This window comes from Canis lupus, chromosome 1 (genome assembly GCF_011100685.1).
Source record: "Canis lupus familiaris isolate Mischka breed German Shepherd chromosome 1, alternate assembly UU_Cfam_GSD_1.0, whole genome shotgun sequence".
Taxonomy (NCBI): Eukaryota; Metazoa; Chordata; class Mammalia; order Carnivora; family Canidae; genus Canis; species Canis lupus.
In genome coordinates this window covers 108395537-108412876 of record NC_049222.1, presented here as the reverse complement: position 1 = coordinate 108412876, position 17340 = coordinate 108395537, and the positions used below count along the sequence as shown (strand labels likewise).

At 52.9% G+C, this 17340-nt stretch overlaps 1 protein-coding gene across 1 annotated transcript in view; it reads left to right on the top strand.

Annotated features, from left to right (window-relative positions):
• The window catches only part of SULT2B1 (sulfotransferase family 2B member 1), a 34441-nt gene that overhangs the window by 664 nt on the left and 16437 nt on the right, over positions 1 to 17340 (top strand). The gene's annotated exons all lie outside the window — the stretch shown is intronic.

Sequence of the window (17340 nt, the reverse complement as noted above, 5' to 3'; positions counted from 1 at the left end):
ATGTGATGCCTGCTGTGTTCACGGGAAGATGGGGGAGCAGGGGTGGGCAGGGCTGGGGTGCAGCTGGGGCCCCGAGCAGAGGCTGAGTCCCCCGGGGGCTTGGAGGACAGGAGGACGGGCCCTGGCTTCATCAGCCCTCACAGGAGAGGTCAGGGCACAGCACTCCCCACCTCCTGAGCGTGACCCCTTTGTTCCTGGGGATGAGTCAGACACCTTTATTGTACCCGCTTTCCCGATGAGGAAACTGAGGCCGAGAGGGAAAGTGCCCTGAGCGTGATCACGCAGCCCAAAGCAGATCCCAGCCCGATCTGTCTGCCCCCGGAGTCTGTGGCCTCCCCGTCCTCGACAGCCTTGGCGAGCCCCCCTCCCCGTGGCTGCCTTTTCAGATGAGCAAGTGGAGGCCCAGAGAGGGCAGGTGGCCTGCCCCGGGTCACACAGCGAGCTGCTTAGATGATCTCCGACCCCCAGGGGCTTATGCTCTGCCAGGAGGGTCTCCCCACCGGCCCCCCCCCCAGGCTGTAGTGTGTGGGTCCGTCCCTCACCCAGGAGCCCATCTCCCCACCGGCCCACCCCCCCAGGCTGTAGTGTGTGGGTCCGTCCCTCGCCCAGGAGCCAGGGTGCATGGCGGTTGAATTCTGATTGCTGTGTGATGGAGACCAGCCTCCCGGGGGCGCTGGGGCTCTGGGGCTGAGGGGGTCACCAGGCTGTGCCAGCTCTGCTTCAGGACGGTCCTAGCACCCTCCACCCAGCATTCCTCTCTCCTGGTCTTCTGGCCCCTGGGACCTGCAATTTCTCCCTCCAGAGATAAATGGGCTCCTTGCTGGGCTTCCACCTCTGGGAAGGCCTCATCCACTCCCCCCGGACCCAGGCAGCTGGGAGCCCCCCTCCTCTCTGCTCCCCCACACCCAGGGGCCAGCAGGTCGCCAGCCCTTGCTCGGTGCATGACCTTGATGCAGGCACGTGCCCTCTTGAGCCTCAGTCTCTCCATCTGGAATGTGGGGGTGAATAGCCCTCCCCTGTAAGCAGCCCTAGGCCTGAATGTCTGTAGCCCCCTGGGTGGTGCCCTTCGGACCTCAACCTTTCTTCTCCAGGAGCTTCTGGAAGCCCTGGACCCAGAAGGATGCCCCTCCCAAGGGGCCTCAGCACCCTGCCTGTCCCCCCGCCCCAAGGCAGCTCAGACAGGCACACCATGCCCATCTGGAGTGGGAGCTCAGTGGCTCCCCCGAATCTTCCATCCTCTTGGGTTGCCATCTCGGGGATGGCCCCATCATGGGTCCCCGGGTCACCCCCAGGCACTGCCCCTTTCCCCCTCCCCTCCTGGGACTCTCCATACCATGCCCTCACCCTGCCTGTCCCCCTAGGCCTCCTCTCTCTGCCTCACCCCAGCCTCCCTGCTTCTAGTCCTTCCCAGAGCTGTCCCTCCCCTCCCTCCAGTCCCAAGTGGTGGTGGCCTGATGGTCTGGCCTCCTGCCTGTATTCCATGTATCCTGGGACTTCCATTCCCGGGTCACACCTCACTGCTCTCTGCCCCAGTGCCTTTGCATAGTCATTTCCTCCGTGAGGATTCCCAGAGAAGTCTTTTCTAATATCCAAATCTACCTCTGGCTCAGGTTCCTTCTGTGGCTCACTAGCACCCATGGTGATGGTTTGTTTCTAGAACCTTTTGAGACAGAGATTTCTTTGTTCCAGACTAATCTTACTCTGGGGGAGAAACCCATAATAGAGTTCAAGACAGAGCTGCTCTGGTTTAAAACAGGGGAGTGGGGCTGAGGTCCCGCTGCTCACCCTGCTGCATCTGTGGGAGCACTTGTCTTCCCACAGTCCCCACCTTCCTCAATGCCAGGGCCCCACCTGGTTGCCTCCACACCCACTGCAGCCTGGATCTCACACCTTGGGGCCTGTGCCTGCGAACATTCCTCTGCCTGGGATGATCTCTCCCCCTCTTGGGGCAAACTCCCTCTCGCACAATGCCAGATTCTTGGTGGGTCCCTGAGCACACTTCCAGCTTCAGACTCATCCCACACACCAAACGGGGGACTATTCACCGACAGGGACAGAGTCAGGCCACCTCGGGGCCACCTCGGGGCCCTGGGGAGTCTCTGAGAATGATGTCAAGGAATGAATGGAGATTAGGCAAGCCGGGAGCCAGGGCTTGCAGGATGAGTCAGGGCTGGAAGGCAGGTGAGCAGGGGCAGGGCAGGCAGGGAGAGGGGAGCGGAAGGGACCAGGGGCCAGTGGGAAATTCTCACAGGGACCAGTATTAGGCACAGCCACATGCGTGACTCTTAATGTCCAGCCAAAGAATTCGCAGGATATCTTCTGCAGCCTCGTTCCACTTTTTACACTCCCCCTTCCCCCCGCAGCGAACAAGAAAAGCTCGTGTATTGCTTTGAGGATACAGGCAACGGGACAAAACTCTCTTGAGCAAACCAAGAGACTGGCAAGGATTGCACTGAGTTAGCGGTTGCAGGGAGGAGGAACCCAGAGACGCCCGTAAGACACGGCTCCGAATGTTCTCGTTCCTCGTTTGCGGGGCTCGTGATGCATCATGCTCTATGAATTTTGTGCATGTTCCCCCGTAGCCGTGCATGTATCCTCTGTACAAACGGGGGAGGGTAAGGGCAGAAACAAAATTTGAAAAGGGAAACGTGAAGAGTAGGAGGCAGGCGGGACAGGGACAGTCGTGTTCAGAGCCCCCCGTGGCGGTGGAGGCCGTGGGGAGGCAGGCCCAGGCAACATTGATACCCCCGCCCCCCCCCCCCCCCCCCCGTGCTCCTTTCTTGTGTGCTTGTGGGTTGCCTCGTAGCAACTGTCTGAGATTTACCGGCACAAATGATTAGCTATTGTCACCCTGTTTGCAGCTGAGATGGTTGAGGCCCAGAGAATTTGAGGGACTTGCCCGAGGTCGCACCACTGAGCAAGTGGGGGGCAGCCAGGATTTGAACGAAGACTGCCTGACTAGGGGGCCCTGGCTGGGGGTGCGCGAGGGGAGGGAGGGGAGGTAGCTCCAGCCCGGCTGGGAGGCTTTGTAGGTAGTCTGGGCTTTGCCACATTTCCTGGAGGGTCTGCATGCTGGGTTGCACCACCACCGGCCCCTGAGAGACAGAGACAGAGAGACAGAGACAGAGAGAGAGAGTTGAGGCCAGAGGAAGCCAAGCAGGCATTTGGACCTGCGGTTGCCACCCCTCCCTGCCTCCCTCTAATCTTGGAGAACCTCCTGCAAGGCCCGGTCTCATCTCTGCCTGTTTATGGCTGAGGTCTCTCTCCAGCCCTGCTTTTACAACACGGGCCCCCTCCTTCCTTGGGGAGGGCTGAGCCACTCAAAGGTTTTATTGGCTAGAGCCCTGCCAGTCACAGAGCTGCTGCTTTGCCCAAAGAGAAGGGGGGCGCTAATAAAAAGGTTCTAAGCAATAAACAAATAATAAGACATTGGACCTCCTCGCCTGGGTGGAATTTGGGCCGGGAGAGAGGGGAGGAACTCTGGGCTGCCTGCTAGTAAATAAAGTGCCTTGGGAGATGCTTACAGCCACCCCATCCCCAGTGACCCAGGTTTGCAGAGCCAAGGGGCAAGGGGCAGGTCACATGGTCTTTCGGGGGTCTTAGGAGTGGGGAGGTGGGACGTGTGCCTGGGGGTCCTACAAAGGGCCTGCGGAGTGGGAACATCCAGGAACCACTTGGAAAGAACTGAGCAGTGCAGTTGGCTGGAGAGAGGCTCTGGGAGGGAGAGTGGCACCTGGTGGACCCTCTAGTAGCATCGAATGCCAGGGCAAGGAGGGAGCCGCTGGGGCTGCTGGGGAGGCCTGGATCAGAAGCCAGATGTTGGGACCAGTCTCCCCCTCCCCCAGACTTTGCCACTGTGGCAAGAATGCCTGAGTCACAAAGGTCGAAGGTCGCAAGCAGGCAACCCTGGGCTAAGATCTTGCCCATCTTGCCCACATCGCTCACTGGCTGGGACAGGAGGGGGGGGCAGACAGAAGCGCCAGGAGCCACGCGTCTGTGAAATGGGTGCAGTAGGTGATGCCTGGGGACGGGCCAGACCTGGCGCTCTCTGCTGAGTCAGGGTTTGTGAGGTCTCTCCTGCTTCCTTCTCCAAATCCCGTGACCCCTCCTGAGCCAGGAACTCAGGTGCCAGGAAGGGTGGGGACGGGGTGAAGAATGGTGATAATTAGAACCTTCCTGAGCATTCGGCATGCACCAGGCTCCTCCAGGGCTTTGTGTGGATTAGCTCCTTGGATCCTCAAAACAGCCCTGGGAGGCTGCCCAGGTTAGGGTTCCTGTTCCAGATGGACACACTGAGGCCTGGAGAGGACCGCACATCTGAGATGTGCTCCAAGGGGCTCGCTCTAAACCCCATAGACAGGGGTGCCTGGGTGGCTCAGTTTGTTAAGTGTCTGCCTTCAGCTCAGGTCATGAGCCCCGGGTCCTGGGATTGAGTCCTGTATGGGGCTCCCTGCTCAGTGGGAGCCTGCTTCTCCTTCTTCCTTTGCCGCTCCCCCTGCTTGTGCGCGCTCTCTCTCTCTCTCTCTTTCTCAAATAAATAAAAATCTTTAAAAAACCCTTAGAGAAAGGGATCAGACAGGGCCTCAAACTGCAGTACGGGGCTGTCCCTCTGCAGCCATCACCTTCACAAGGAGCTTGTCACTCACATGGGACCAGTGAGTCTGTGGTCTGTCCATCCTCCAGACCAACGCTGTCCCCCAGACGCACACTGTGAGCCCCTTCGGTAAACATTTTCTAACGGCCACATTAAAAAAAGAGAGAGACAGCAAAAGACACAGGCAAAAAATCATTTTAATCAAAGATTTTATTTAACCTGCTATTTGTGAAATGTTCCCATTTCCACTTGTAACCGATAGAAAAATTATCAATGAAACATTTTCCATTCTTGGTACGTGAAGCCGCTGTCACCGAGTGGGTTTTTTCTTCAATGAGACACCACCTTCCATCAGGAAGGCTTGATCTGCATCTAGATCTCATGGCCTCACAGCTCAAAAAGTCAATTCCCAGGCTTGAGTTGTTCCAAACCTGCCTACAAAGTGTTCCAGTGGCTGGAATTGAGTGTCAGGTTACAGCTGAAACCAATAATAAACAAATTCAATTAAAATTGCCTCCTGTTGCTACGGCTACGTTTCGAGGGCTCACTGGCCACACGGGGCCAGCAGCTGTCATCGGGGGCGGTGCAAAATGGACTCTTCCATCATTTTGGAGAGTTCTGTTGGCTGGCATGGCTCTAGGCTGCGAGTGACCCAAGGGCCAGGGGAGGTACAGAGTAGGAGCTTAATAAATGCACGTTGGAAGGGAGAGAGAGAGAGGAAGCATTAGAGAGAAAGGAAAGTCAGGAAGGGCACCTGGGTGGCTCAGTGGGTTAAGCATCTGCCTTCAGCTCAGGTCATGATTTTAGGGTCCTGGGATCGAGCCCCAGGTAGGGCTCCCTGCTCAGTCGGGAGCCTGCTGCCCCCCTCTGCATGCTGCTTCCCTTGCTTCCCTGCTCGCTCCCGCTCTCTGTGTCAAGTAAATAAATAAAATCTTAAAAAAGAGAGAGAGAGAGAGAGAGAGAAGTCACAAAGAGCCTCAGGCTAAAGGCACAGGCAGAGATCTGAGGTGTGGTGGAGCATAGCGTATGCAGGGAACAAGCAGGGAACAAGGAGAACCGGGTGGTGGGAACGGGAACGGAACAGCACTGGCCGTGCTGGCATGGGGGCCTCAGAGGAGTGGGGGCCCAAGGGGGCGCAAGGAATCTGCTGGCCTTTGACAGTCAAAGCCTGGGGCCTCAGTACAAAGAAAGAACTCAGAATTTGAAGAGAGTGATTAATTTCTTTAACTAAGCTTTCCTCCAGGACTATGATTATTATGAAAGTAATACATTGAAGTAATGTAGCTCAAATGTTTTTTCAAAGTTTTTTCAAAGTTTGTGTGGATTGGAAATGCGCAGGAATTACCAGTGAGGGTGGGGACAGGGGAAGAAAGGAGGGAGGGGATTTACCCCCTCAGAACTTAAACTGCACAGTTACTATAGTCCAAACAATATGACTTACCCTGTGACCGAGCAATTCCAACCTCTGGTTATTTGCCCAAGGAAATGAGAATGTAGGTTGACACAAACACCTGGGTGATTGCAGCGGCTTTAGGCAACCTAGCCTGATCTGGAAAGAGCCATGAACAGGGGAGTGGATACGCACACTGTGATTTATTCACACAGTGGAATTCGACTCAGCAGCACAAAGGAAAAAAACTCTAATATACACACGAACACCTGTGAATGTCAAGAATGTTATGCTGAGCAAAAGAAGCCAGATGCAAGGGTGCATTCTATAAGATGAGAGTTCTAGAACAACCAAGACCAGGGGGATCCCTGGGTGGCTCAGTAGTTTAGTGCCTGCCTTCGGGGACCCAGGATCAAGTCCTGCATGGGGCTGCTTCTCCCTCTGCCTGTGTCTCTGCCTCTCTCTCTGTGTCTCTCATGAATAAATAAATAAAATATTTAAAAAAAATAGAACACCTAAGACCAGACAACTCCATTTCTGGGGGGCATTCGGGACAGAGGTCACCTCCCCGGCAAGGGCGGGGACAGATAACGAGGAGGCACCAGGAAACTTTCTGGGGGCGCTGGGCTCTTCTGTATCTTGACAGGAGTTCGGATTGCAGGAGGAGATGCGCTTGTCAAAACTCACTTAAGATGAATACAGCTCTTCAAAAGGAAAATAATTTTAAAAGGATGCAAGTGGGATATCTTGCAGCTATTTTTAAACAGAATGAGACGGCTGTGGATTGACCTAAAAAATAAGCAAGGTGCAGAGTAAGGTGCAAGGTATGAAATCGATATTTTTTAGAAGGAAGAGGGGAAGAGGGAGAGGAGGAGGGGGAGGAGAAGAGGGAGGAGGATGAAGGGGAGGAGGGGGAGGTGGTGGAGGAGGAGGGAGAAGGGGAAAAGGAGGAGGGGGTGGAGGGGGGAGGAGAAGAGGAATCAGAGCACTCTCACTGTGAACGCTTGCATGTGCTTCTATAGGCAGTTAGCTTACTCACCAAACTGGTAGTACTGGGATCCCCTAGGGCTGGCATGGCATTGTTGGGAGAGACCATTAACTTATTAATAAACCCAGATGATCAAAGATACAGAGATATGATCCAAGAATTTGTTATTTTCCTAATTAGATTTTCTAAAGAGAAAGAAAAAATACGCATGCGCCCTACTAAGGAAGTCTGGGAGACTTAAACATCCTCCCACTCGAGGTGCTGAAAGCAGTAGAAATTCATTGAGGGCTCATATCCCAGCCATTAAGTATTTTGAGTCATGTGGCCACGTGTTTGAGGGCCCGGGCTCTTCCACGGGTAGCTCCCACATCGCCCCCCCAGACATCTCTGGTCCCACCTGCTGAGAGCAGGGGGTGAGCATGGAGCAGTCACTGCCGCTGTGCTTGCAATTCAGAATTCAAGGGGTGCCTGGGGGGGCTCAGTGATTGATCACCTGCCTTAGGCTCAGGTCTTAATCCCAGGGTCCTGGGATCGAGTCCCACATCAGGCTCCCTGCAGGAAGTCTGCTTCCCCCTCTCTCTGCCTCTCTCTGTCTGTGTCTCTCATGAATAAATAAATTAAAATCTTTTTTAAAATTCAGAATTCAAGACGTAGGGGGTCATGAAATGCAGATTTCTAGTCTCCCAACTACCCCAGACCCATCCCTGGAGTTAACCACTTTTAAGGGTTACCTGCCAGAAATTTGTCTTCATGGGTGTATCTCATCTCAGTTCTCTCTTTTGAAAACAGAATCAAGGTTCTACTTTATGCCTTTTAACCTTTTGTAATATCTGGGACATCTTGACAAATAAATGCCACCTCCTTATCCCTCCAGTCTTTCAGCGTGAAAATGTCAAAACATATAAAAAAAAACCTTGGAAGAATTATCCACGAACATCCCTGTGCCTACCACCACTAAAATTTTATTATATATGCCTTAGCATGTATGTCTGCATCCATCCTTATTTGTGATATGTTTTCAAAGTAAGCTGCAGACACCAGAACATTGCATCATAAACATTCCCGTTTATGGGATTTTCTTTTCTTTCTTTCTTTTTTCTTTTGTGTGTGTGTGGGGTGGGGGGGGGTAAGATTTTGTTTAAGACAGTGAGCAACCAAGAGCACAAGTAGGGGGCAGAGGGCAGAAGGCAGAGGGAGAGCTGAGCAGGGAGCCCAACACAGGGCTCGACCCTGGGACCCTGAGACTATGACCTGAGCCCAAGGCAGGCGCCTAACCAGCTGAGCCACCCAGGTGCCCCTGGGATTACCTTTTAATAGAGGATATATAGACACAGTATAGTGCACAAATCTGAAGTGCACTGGGTTTGAGAAATACACCTGTGACCCCCATCCCTCTCAATAAATAAACACCTCCTTATGAATGGTGGGATTCCAATATTTATGAGGCCCTGGTGTATTTATCCAGTCCCGTGTTGTTTCAAGTCTTGTAAATGATCCTGTAGTAAACATCCCGGTATATATTGAATTGGGCACGTCCTCAAGGCCACCTGTCTATTCCATACATTTCTAGGGATCCCATTATTTGTACCTCCAACAGATAGGATGGAGGAGCCAGGCACTGATTCTTGGAGGTGGGACACAGGGGGACAATTTCTGCTCCCTCCTCACTCCCCAACTAGTGGGGCTGACTGATTATAAGATGTCAATGGCCAGGGGCACCTGCGTGGCTCACTCGGTTAAATGTCTGCCTTCAGTTCAGGTCACGATCTCAGGGTCCTGGGCTCAAGTCCCGAGTGGGGCTCCCTGCCCATCTGGGAGCCTGCTTCTCCCTCTCCCTCTGCCTGCCGCTCCCCGCTCCCCGTTTGTGCTCTCTCTCCCTCTCTGTCAAATAAATAAATAAAATCTTTTTTTAAAAAAGTGAATAACCAAAGAAATTCGTTACCAAGTATTAAAAGGGCTGCAAAAGAAGCGAACAGGATGCAGAGATGAGTAACAATGCAGACACAGGGGGTGTCTCCCGCTTTAGCGGAGGTGGTCTCCATAATTAAAATGTTGCCAAGTGATCTCCCAAAGAGGTTACTCTAATTGCTCTCCTGCCAAGAGCCGGCAAGTGAAAAGAGCCTGTTTGTCTGTACTCTGGCCAAGGCATGAGTCATTCCCCCTGGAGATGGAGCGGCCCAGAGATGGGGATGCTGGCCCAGATGGGCTGTAAGCGGAATTTCAGGAGGTGAGGAGAGGTCCTCCCGGCACCGAGAACCACCCAGACGGAGGCATGGGGTGGCTGGACCGGACGCTGCACAGTGTGTCCTGGGAATGAGGCACGCTGAACCCAGCACAGGCCCAGGGACTCTTGGCACTGTTCCCCAGAGGGAGCAGGTTGACCACAGGCACCGGCGTGAGTCAGCAGGACGGCCCAGTTGGGCTGCTAAGAGACATCCTGCAGCCTCATCACATTCCAGAAGGATAGGGCCGCTCACAGGGAGGGGGCATTCCAGCCCCCTGCAGACCCCAGAATCCCTGCAGCTGATCCTGTCACCTCCTTTGCACACGCACGCCCCCCCCCATTCTCCTTCCCTAGCCTCCTTCAGGTCACCTCTTCAGAGGACCCTCCCTTAAAACCCACACCCTCCCCCAGATGCTCCCTATCCACCCCCCCTCCAACCCTGCTCTGTTTTTCCCCATCACCATCCGACATACCACGTTTAAAATGTTTGGGATTCAGGGGTGCCTGTGTGGCTCAGTCGGTGGTGGTGCGACGACTCTTGATCCCAGACTTGTGAGTTCGAGCTCCATGTCGAGTGTAGAGATTAGTTAAAAACACATCTTTAAAGAACACACTCGCACACACATGAAAACGTTTGGGGTTCAGTTTTGTCCTTTGAAACACAAACTGCAATAGGGTTTTTGATCACTTAGTTTCGCTCTTCTATCTCCCAGCGCCTGGCACATAGTAGGAGCTCAGTAAATATTTGTGGGCTGAATGAATCAATTTGCCCCATCTCAGGCAAAAAGGCCTAAAGCTCCCAGGGTTGGAGAGCTCTCCTTGGACATACGTCCCTAGAAAAGACGTCCCTATAGCCTCTGCCACTGCTTATTCTTTAAGTGAGACCAGAGAGGGCTTGTAAGCGGCCTCAGATCACAGAGCAAATCCAAGGCAGGCCTGTAACCTAGGCAAGCGTCACTTCCCTGCACATCCCTGGGCAGCCCAGAGGCTCTCTGGCCAACAGGATGTTTTGTTATAATCATAGTTAATGGGCATTAAGCATGTATTTGAAAATCACACAGTAAAGTTGATTGGGGCGGGGTGCAGAGTTTTATGAATTTTAGCACATGTGTAGATTGGTGTAACCATCACCACCATTAGAGCAGTTCCCATCATCCCTCTGTGGTCAGGCCCCCTCATCCCTGACTGCCCCCCCAACCGTGGATCTAGTCCTAGTCTCTGTCCATCCAGCTTTGTCTTTCCGAAAATGTTATGTTCCCTATTGTAGCTGCAACAAATGACCACATGCCAAGTGGCCTCAAACTACACAAATCCATGTCCGTACCCTTGTGGAGGTCAGAAGCCTGAAATCGGTGTCAATGAGCTAAGATCTAAGTGGCAGCAGGGCCACATCCCTCCCAGAGGCTGTTGGGAGAATCGGGTCCTTCTAGAAGCTCCTAGAAGCCGCCTGTGTTCCTTGGCTTGTGGCTCCTTTGTCTCCAAAGCCAGGGGCTCGCATCTTCCAAACTCTCTGCTCTCTGACCTCTGCTCCTGTGATCACAGCTCCTGTTGTCCCCCCTCCTTCTCAGAAGGACCTTTGTGATTGAATTTAGGGTCACCCGCTAAGCTCCCCATCTCAAAATCCTTACCATAATCAGAGCCCAAAAAAATCCCCTTTTGCAGTGTCACATATTCACAGGCTCTGGGGATTGGGAAGTAGATGTCTGTCGGGGCCAACGTCATATGGATGGGATTTTTTTTCAAATATTTTATTTATTTATTCATGAGAGACACAGAGAAGGAGGCGGAGATATAGGCAGAGGGAGAAGCAGGCTCCATGCAGGGAGCCTGATGGGGGACTCGATCCCAGGGCCCCAGGATCACGCCCTGAGCCAAAGGCAGACTCTCAGCCACTGAGCCACCCAGGTGACCCGGACGGTTGGGATTACACAGATTGTGGCTTCCCGAGTCCGGCTTCTCTCGCTCAGCGTTGCGCCTTTGCATCCATGTGGTTGGAGGTCTCAGGGATTTGTTTCTCATCCTGGTCGAGTAGTGTCACGTGGTGTGGATGCACCATTGTTTTACCTGCTCACTGAGGGATTTCTGGAGTGTTCCCAGTTTGGGGCGGTGATGAACAGTTGCTATCAACCTGTGAGTACAGATGTTTGTGTGAACATGAGCATTCACTGCTCTTGGGTGAACACGCAGGATGGAGAGAGACTCTGGTTTAAAATCTGCTCATATGAAGATAATTCAGGGGCACCTGGGTAGTGCGGTCAGTTGAACATCCTACTCTTGGTTTCGGGTCAGGTGATGATCTCCGGGTGGTGAGATCGAGCCCCGTGTCAGGCTCCACGCTCAGCACGGAACCAGCTTGGGATTCTCTCTCTCCTTCTGCCCCCACCACTGCTGGCTCTTTCTCTGAAATAAATAAATAAATCTAAAAAAAAAAAATATATATATATATATATATACCAGTGAGATATATGAATATACGGTATATAATATAATACAGTATGAAGATAATATTCCCCTAGGAGTTAAATACTCCATGCCCCAGGGGAGGGAGGTGGAGACAGACTCGAAGAGGTTACATGAGGTTTCTGAAGGCAAACCTATGTCTCCTTGACCACCCCCACAACCCCTGCCCAGAAAGGAGCACCCTTGGGGAGAGCCGAATGCAGGGGCCCAGAGGCACTACCCCCGTGGCCCTGGGGGTTAGGGGTCACACTGCAAGGTCACACTGCTTGGGTTCAAATCCCAGCTCTGCCCTCTGTGTGTGTGTGTCAGCTGACTTTGCCTCTCTGTGACTTCATTTTGCATTTGTACCAGGGGATGGTACTACCAGCCACCTCCTGGGTTGTTGAGGGAATGAATGAATTCGGGCACATAACATAGTGGGGAGTACTGTGCCCAGTGGTGCTCTCAGCATTCATTTGATTTCTTCCACAAATACTGATCGGAGATCTTCCAGTGTTTTGGATGCATTGGCAATTGAGACGGAAAATAAATAAATAAATAAATAAATAAATAAATAAATAAATAGAATCCCTGGTCTCACGGAGCTTACATGCAACCGGAGAAGGAAGGCAATAAACAAAGAAATAGTAAGCCGTGAGAGCAGCTCAGAAGGTGCCCAGGGCGTTTGGGTGAACAAAGCAGGGTGAGCGGCTGGGGCAGCGAGGGCTCAAGTATAAATAGGGTGTCGGGTGAGGCCTCACCAACACGATGCAGAAGTGATGTCAGAGCAAAGGCAGGAGGTGAGGGTGTTAATCACAGACTCTGAATGGAAGACAGAGAGAATAGTCAGTGCAAAGGCCCTGTGGCAGGCCTTGGCCCGAAGGGTCGGAGGACCAGCGAGGAGACCAGTATGAGGAGCCCAGCGGAGTAAGCAATGGGAGAGAGTGAAAATTAAGGCAGAAGGGTCAGGGAGGGAGGGTCAGGGCGGAGTTTGCAGGGCCTGGTATTCACGGTGAGGACTTCGCTTTTCATCTGGGTGAGACAGATGGATTTTGAGCCTAGGAGAGACAAGAGCCTACTAGTTTCTCAGAGTGCAGAGAACGGCCCCTAGGGTGCAGGGGTGGAAGCAGGGAGATCAGCAAGGAGGCGACAGCAAAGTCCAGACCCAAGTTCCCTCAAGGAAGGCCTTCCTACCCTCCTTGCCCTGAGGCCCAGAGAGGTTAAGCTATATATTCAAGGGCACAGAGCTCATTGGTAGCAGAGCCAGAGTTCAAATCGGAGTTCAAATCGAAGTCTACCCAACCTCTGCCTGCCTTCTTTCCCCACTGTGGACTGGGCTGCCTCTGGAGGTGGTGACAGAGGCCCCACCACCAGGGTCTGAACTGGGGATGGATTTGTTTATTGCACACCTGTCGTGTGCCAGGCACTAGATATAAGACACTGAACGTTCCAGACACACCATGCCCTAGCAGCAGAGGAAGGGGTGGAAGTGCATGGACAGGTGCTTCCTGAGATCTCCTAGCAAGACTGCTGTGTGACCTTAGGGAAATATATTAACCTCTCTGGACCTCCACTTCTTCTGGCATGAAGCAGTGCTCTCCATATCCATTTCATGGATTTCTGGGGAAAGTCTGATAATGTATGGCCTCGGCATAGAATTTCTTTATGGGTGGCTCCTCTGTACCTCCTCCCCTGCGGGGACCAGAAGGAAGTCAGACATGGTCTTTCAGGTCTGAGGAGGCCAGAGGAATGGGTAGGTCCAGGCTACAAAGGGCTTTGAGTTCTGGGCTGAGGGGCTGTGACCATGTGCAGGGTGGACAGGTGGGAGGAACTGGAGGCCGTGAGATGCAGGGGTGGCTGGCTGGAGGGCCCCAAGGGCAAGGAGGAGACCAGAGCTGGATGGAGGCAGTGGGGACATAGTAGGAGAGGGCCAGGGCCTGGTGCATTGTGGGGTGGGAGGCTGGAAGATCCATGCATTGGGCTAGCCTTAGAGCCTCACATCCTGGGGTGTCCCCAGCAGGGCCGGCCAGGCCAGGCATCTTCTAGGAGCCTAAGTATGTCCTTAGCCAGGTGCCCCTCCCATCGGCCGGAGCGTGGCCTGCTGCTCCTCCTGCTGCTCCTCCTGCTGCGGGACTCCAACCCGGCTCACTGGTCCTCTTCATTCCTCTGCTCCAGTCGAGCGATAGCTAAATGCCAGGCTCAGGATATGGGGTGGGAACAGACCAGGCTTGTCACCCAGGGAGAGGAAAGTCACCCTGGGGCCAGATTCGATTTACGAGGTGGGGAGTGAAGGCACAGAGCACCTGTTTCAGGACACACAGTGAGATTCAGCTGAGCAGGAATTGGGTGGGGGCTCCCCGGCCTCCACACTCAAGCACAGATGAGCGCAGGGCACGGCATTCCTGGCAGGAGGATGAGCAGATACAAAGGCCCGGAGGTGGGAATAGCGCTCAGGGCACTGGGGAGCTTTGGCTGGCATGTGTGCGTGGGCGAGACACGGGAAAGGCGGGTCCCGGACAGAAACTCCCTGCGGGGCTGGGGTTCAAATCTCAGCTCTGCCTGGACCTTGCAGTGTGTGTGGCCTGGGCCAGATCACTCCCCCTTCCTTCCAGGCTCCCATCTGTTGCATTGGCAGATGCAGGGAGATCCCAGCCTCACTGCCTTCACGCCTCGATTGGTTATTTATTTATTTATTTATTTTTAATTTTATTTATTTATTCATGGGAGATACAGAGAGAGAGGCAGAGACACAGGCAGAGGGAGAAGCAGGCTCCATGAAGGGACCCGACGTGGGACTCGATCCCGGGTCTCCAGGATCACACCCTAGGCTGAAGGCAGTGCTAAACCGTTGAGCCACCTGGTCTGCCCTTGACTGGTTATTTAATGAGCAACTGGTTGTCCTGGGTTCGGAGGGCACAGTCGTAAGGGTTGGGCACTGCTGGCCTGGAAGGGGGCAGGCCATGGGCATCACTATAGGGCCATGCAGGGGATTCTGAAGCGCTGGGGGCTGAGAATGGCAGGTAAAAGGACATCACAAAAACCCTGACTTTCCCCCACTTTCTTGGTCAATGCGTCCACTCACTCTCACATGCGTGCATTCATTGACCAGGAGCCAGGCGCTCAATATAGATGATTCCTTTTAATCCTCAGGTAGGACTAAAACCCCGAGGTAGAGATTACTATCACCCTCATGTGACAGATAAGGAAACTGAGGCGAGGAGACGTGAGATCCGCTGCCTAAAGCTCGGAGAGAGCCAAGACCCAAGCACTTGGCGGCCAGTCTAATGGGAACCCACGGCCTCCAAGCGCTCCCTCCCTGGGCTAATCTGCCTGGCAACCAGTGACATCACTAATTCCACACCCACACGTCATCACCGAAGAGTGAAGTCACTACAGTGGGCTGAGGGCTTGCTGTGTGCCAAACGGGGTGCTAAGCGGCCCCTCCTCTGGCTGCCCACTGTTGCCTCTATTAATGTGTATAATAATAATAACTGTAGGGGCGCCTGGCTGGCTCAGTGCAATCAAGAGTATGCGACACTTGATCTCGGGGTTTCGAGCTCCATGCTGGGTGTAGAGATTACTTAAAAATAAAATCTAAAACAACCCCAAAACAATCATTGTAGCCCAAATTTACTGAATGTAGAACATGAACCGGGCTCCATTTGAATCAATTTTAGGTCTATCGACACAGTACACTCTGCAACTACCCTTTTTTATTTTTTTTTTCAGATTTTTAAAAATTCTTTTTAAGATTTTATTTATTTATTTATTCATGAGAGACACAGAAAGAGAGAGAGAGGCAGAGACACAGGCAGAGGGAGAATCAGTCTCCATGCAATGAGCCCGAAGTGGGACTCGATCCTGGGTCTCCAGGATCACACCCTGGGCTGAAGGCGGCGCTAAGCCACTGAGCCACGAGGGCTGCCAACTACCCTTCTTTAAAAAAAAAAAAAAAAAATAGCAGACATTTATATGGTGGTTACTGCATGCCAGGCACGGTTCAAGTACTTTTTAGGTGTTCCCAGTAACCTTAGGAGGTAATGATTCTTACTACCCCCATTTTATGGATAAAAAACTGAGGAGGCACAGAGAGGTCGATGGATCTGCCCAAAGCCACATAGCCGTTGGGACACAGAATTCAAATCCATATATTTTGGCTTCAGAGTCTATGCCCTTTAATCAAGACTCTCCTACTTCTCCCGTCTCCCTTTCACCGTTGAAGAAACTGAGGCACAGGGAGATGAAGTATTGGGTCTCAGCTCGATTAGGAAGTGCCTCGCCTGTACCACCGTGGTTACTTGGGGCCTCAAAGCCTCCTCCCACAACCTGTGAGGTGACCAACCCTCCCTCCCTCCTCCGGTCGGGACAAAGGGGCCTTTGCCAGCAGGCCAGGGCCCACATGCCAGCCCCTTTCCGGCACTTCGGGACACTGCCCCCAGGAGACCCTGGCTGGCTGAGCCTCCCCTGAGCTCCCCAGAGCCCTCCTGTGACCCTAGGCGGAGCACACACGGTTCTCTAGCTGCTGTTGCTGCTGTTCCTGCTTCTTCTTCTTCTTCTTCTTTTAAGACTTTAATTTATTTATTCATGAGACACACACAGAGAGAAACAGAGACACAGGCAGAGGGAGAAGCAGGCTCTGTGCAGGAAGCCCGATGCAGGACTCGATCCCAGGACCCTGGGTTCAACCACTGAGTCACCCAGGCATCCCAGAAACAGTTGTTTTAGTGGAAGGTTTTGGGGTTTTCTCTCCTTTAATGCTTTATCCATTCATTCACTGAATATTTTGTAAAGGTAAAACTCACAGGAGTGCTGTCCACCGAGCTTTGGTCAATAACTCAAGGAATTTTGCAAAGTAGGCACACCATGTAACCAGCCCGCACCCCACAGTCCCCCAACCTGTCCAAAGGATAACTGCCGGCCCGCCTTCTAGAACCTTCTAGCACCCTCTGGCACCTTTCCTGTACTTGAACTTCCCATAATTGAAATCACGGGGCCTGGACCCTCTTGTGACCCGTCTTTAACTCCACAGTGTGTTTCTGAGTTTCATCTGTGTGGTCCCCGACCCTCTTCAGATAACAGAATATTTGTAAGAGCCTCTTCAGCATCCCAAAGTGAAACCCACAGACAATATAACCTACTTACACACATACTTTTTTTTTCCCAGTTTAATGAGTTGTCCTCGGTGTACTATAAGGAGACACAAATGGAAAGTAGCGCAGCGTGGCGGCTCAGAATGGGCGGATCGAATTCTGTGGGGCCTGAAGCTTGCACCCCAGTGATGCTGGCACCCCTTCTCCTTAAGGAGAAGAAGCAATGTGTTTGACTGCAGCCCTAGGCAGAGGGGATGTTTACTTAGGATGAGAAAGGAAATTATAGCAACTTGCCTCATTTTCAAAGCTCACAAACCCTCCAAACATTCCAGAAAAATGACACAGCCTAGCTTCTGGCTTCCTACACTTCAGACCTGCGTCTCCTCCTCCACCGCATACTTTCCATGCCAGGTGCCCTAGGACAAGTGATGTTGTGATGTGACTTCTGCGAATTCCTGCAGCCAGCCAGCTAGCAGGAATGCCGCCGTGCATGGACAGGTGTGACCACAGACCTCATAAATCGCCCGAGGAAGCTCAGTAAAATATCTCTCCACCTCCACTTCACCCCAGCCAGGTCCCCCCGGTACCCACCCCTCTCTCACCCCAGGGGCAGGA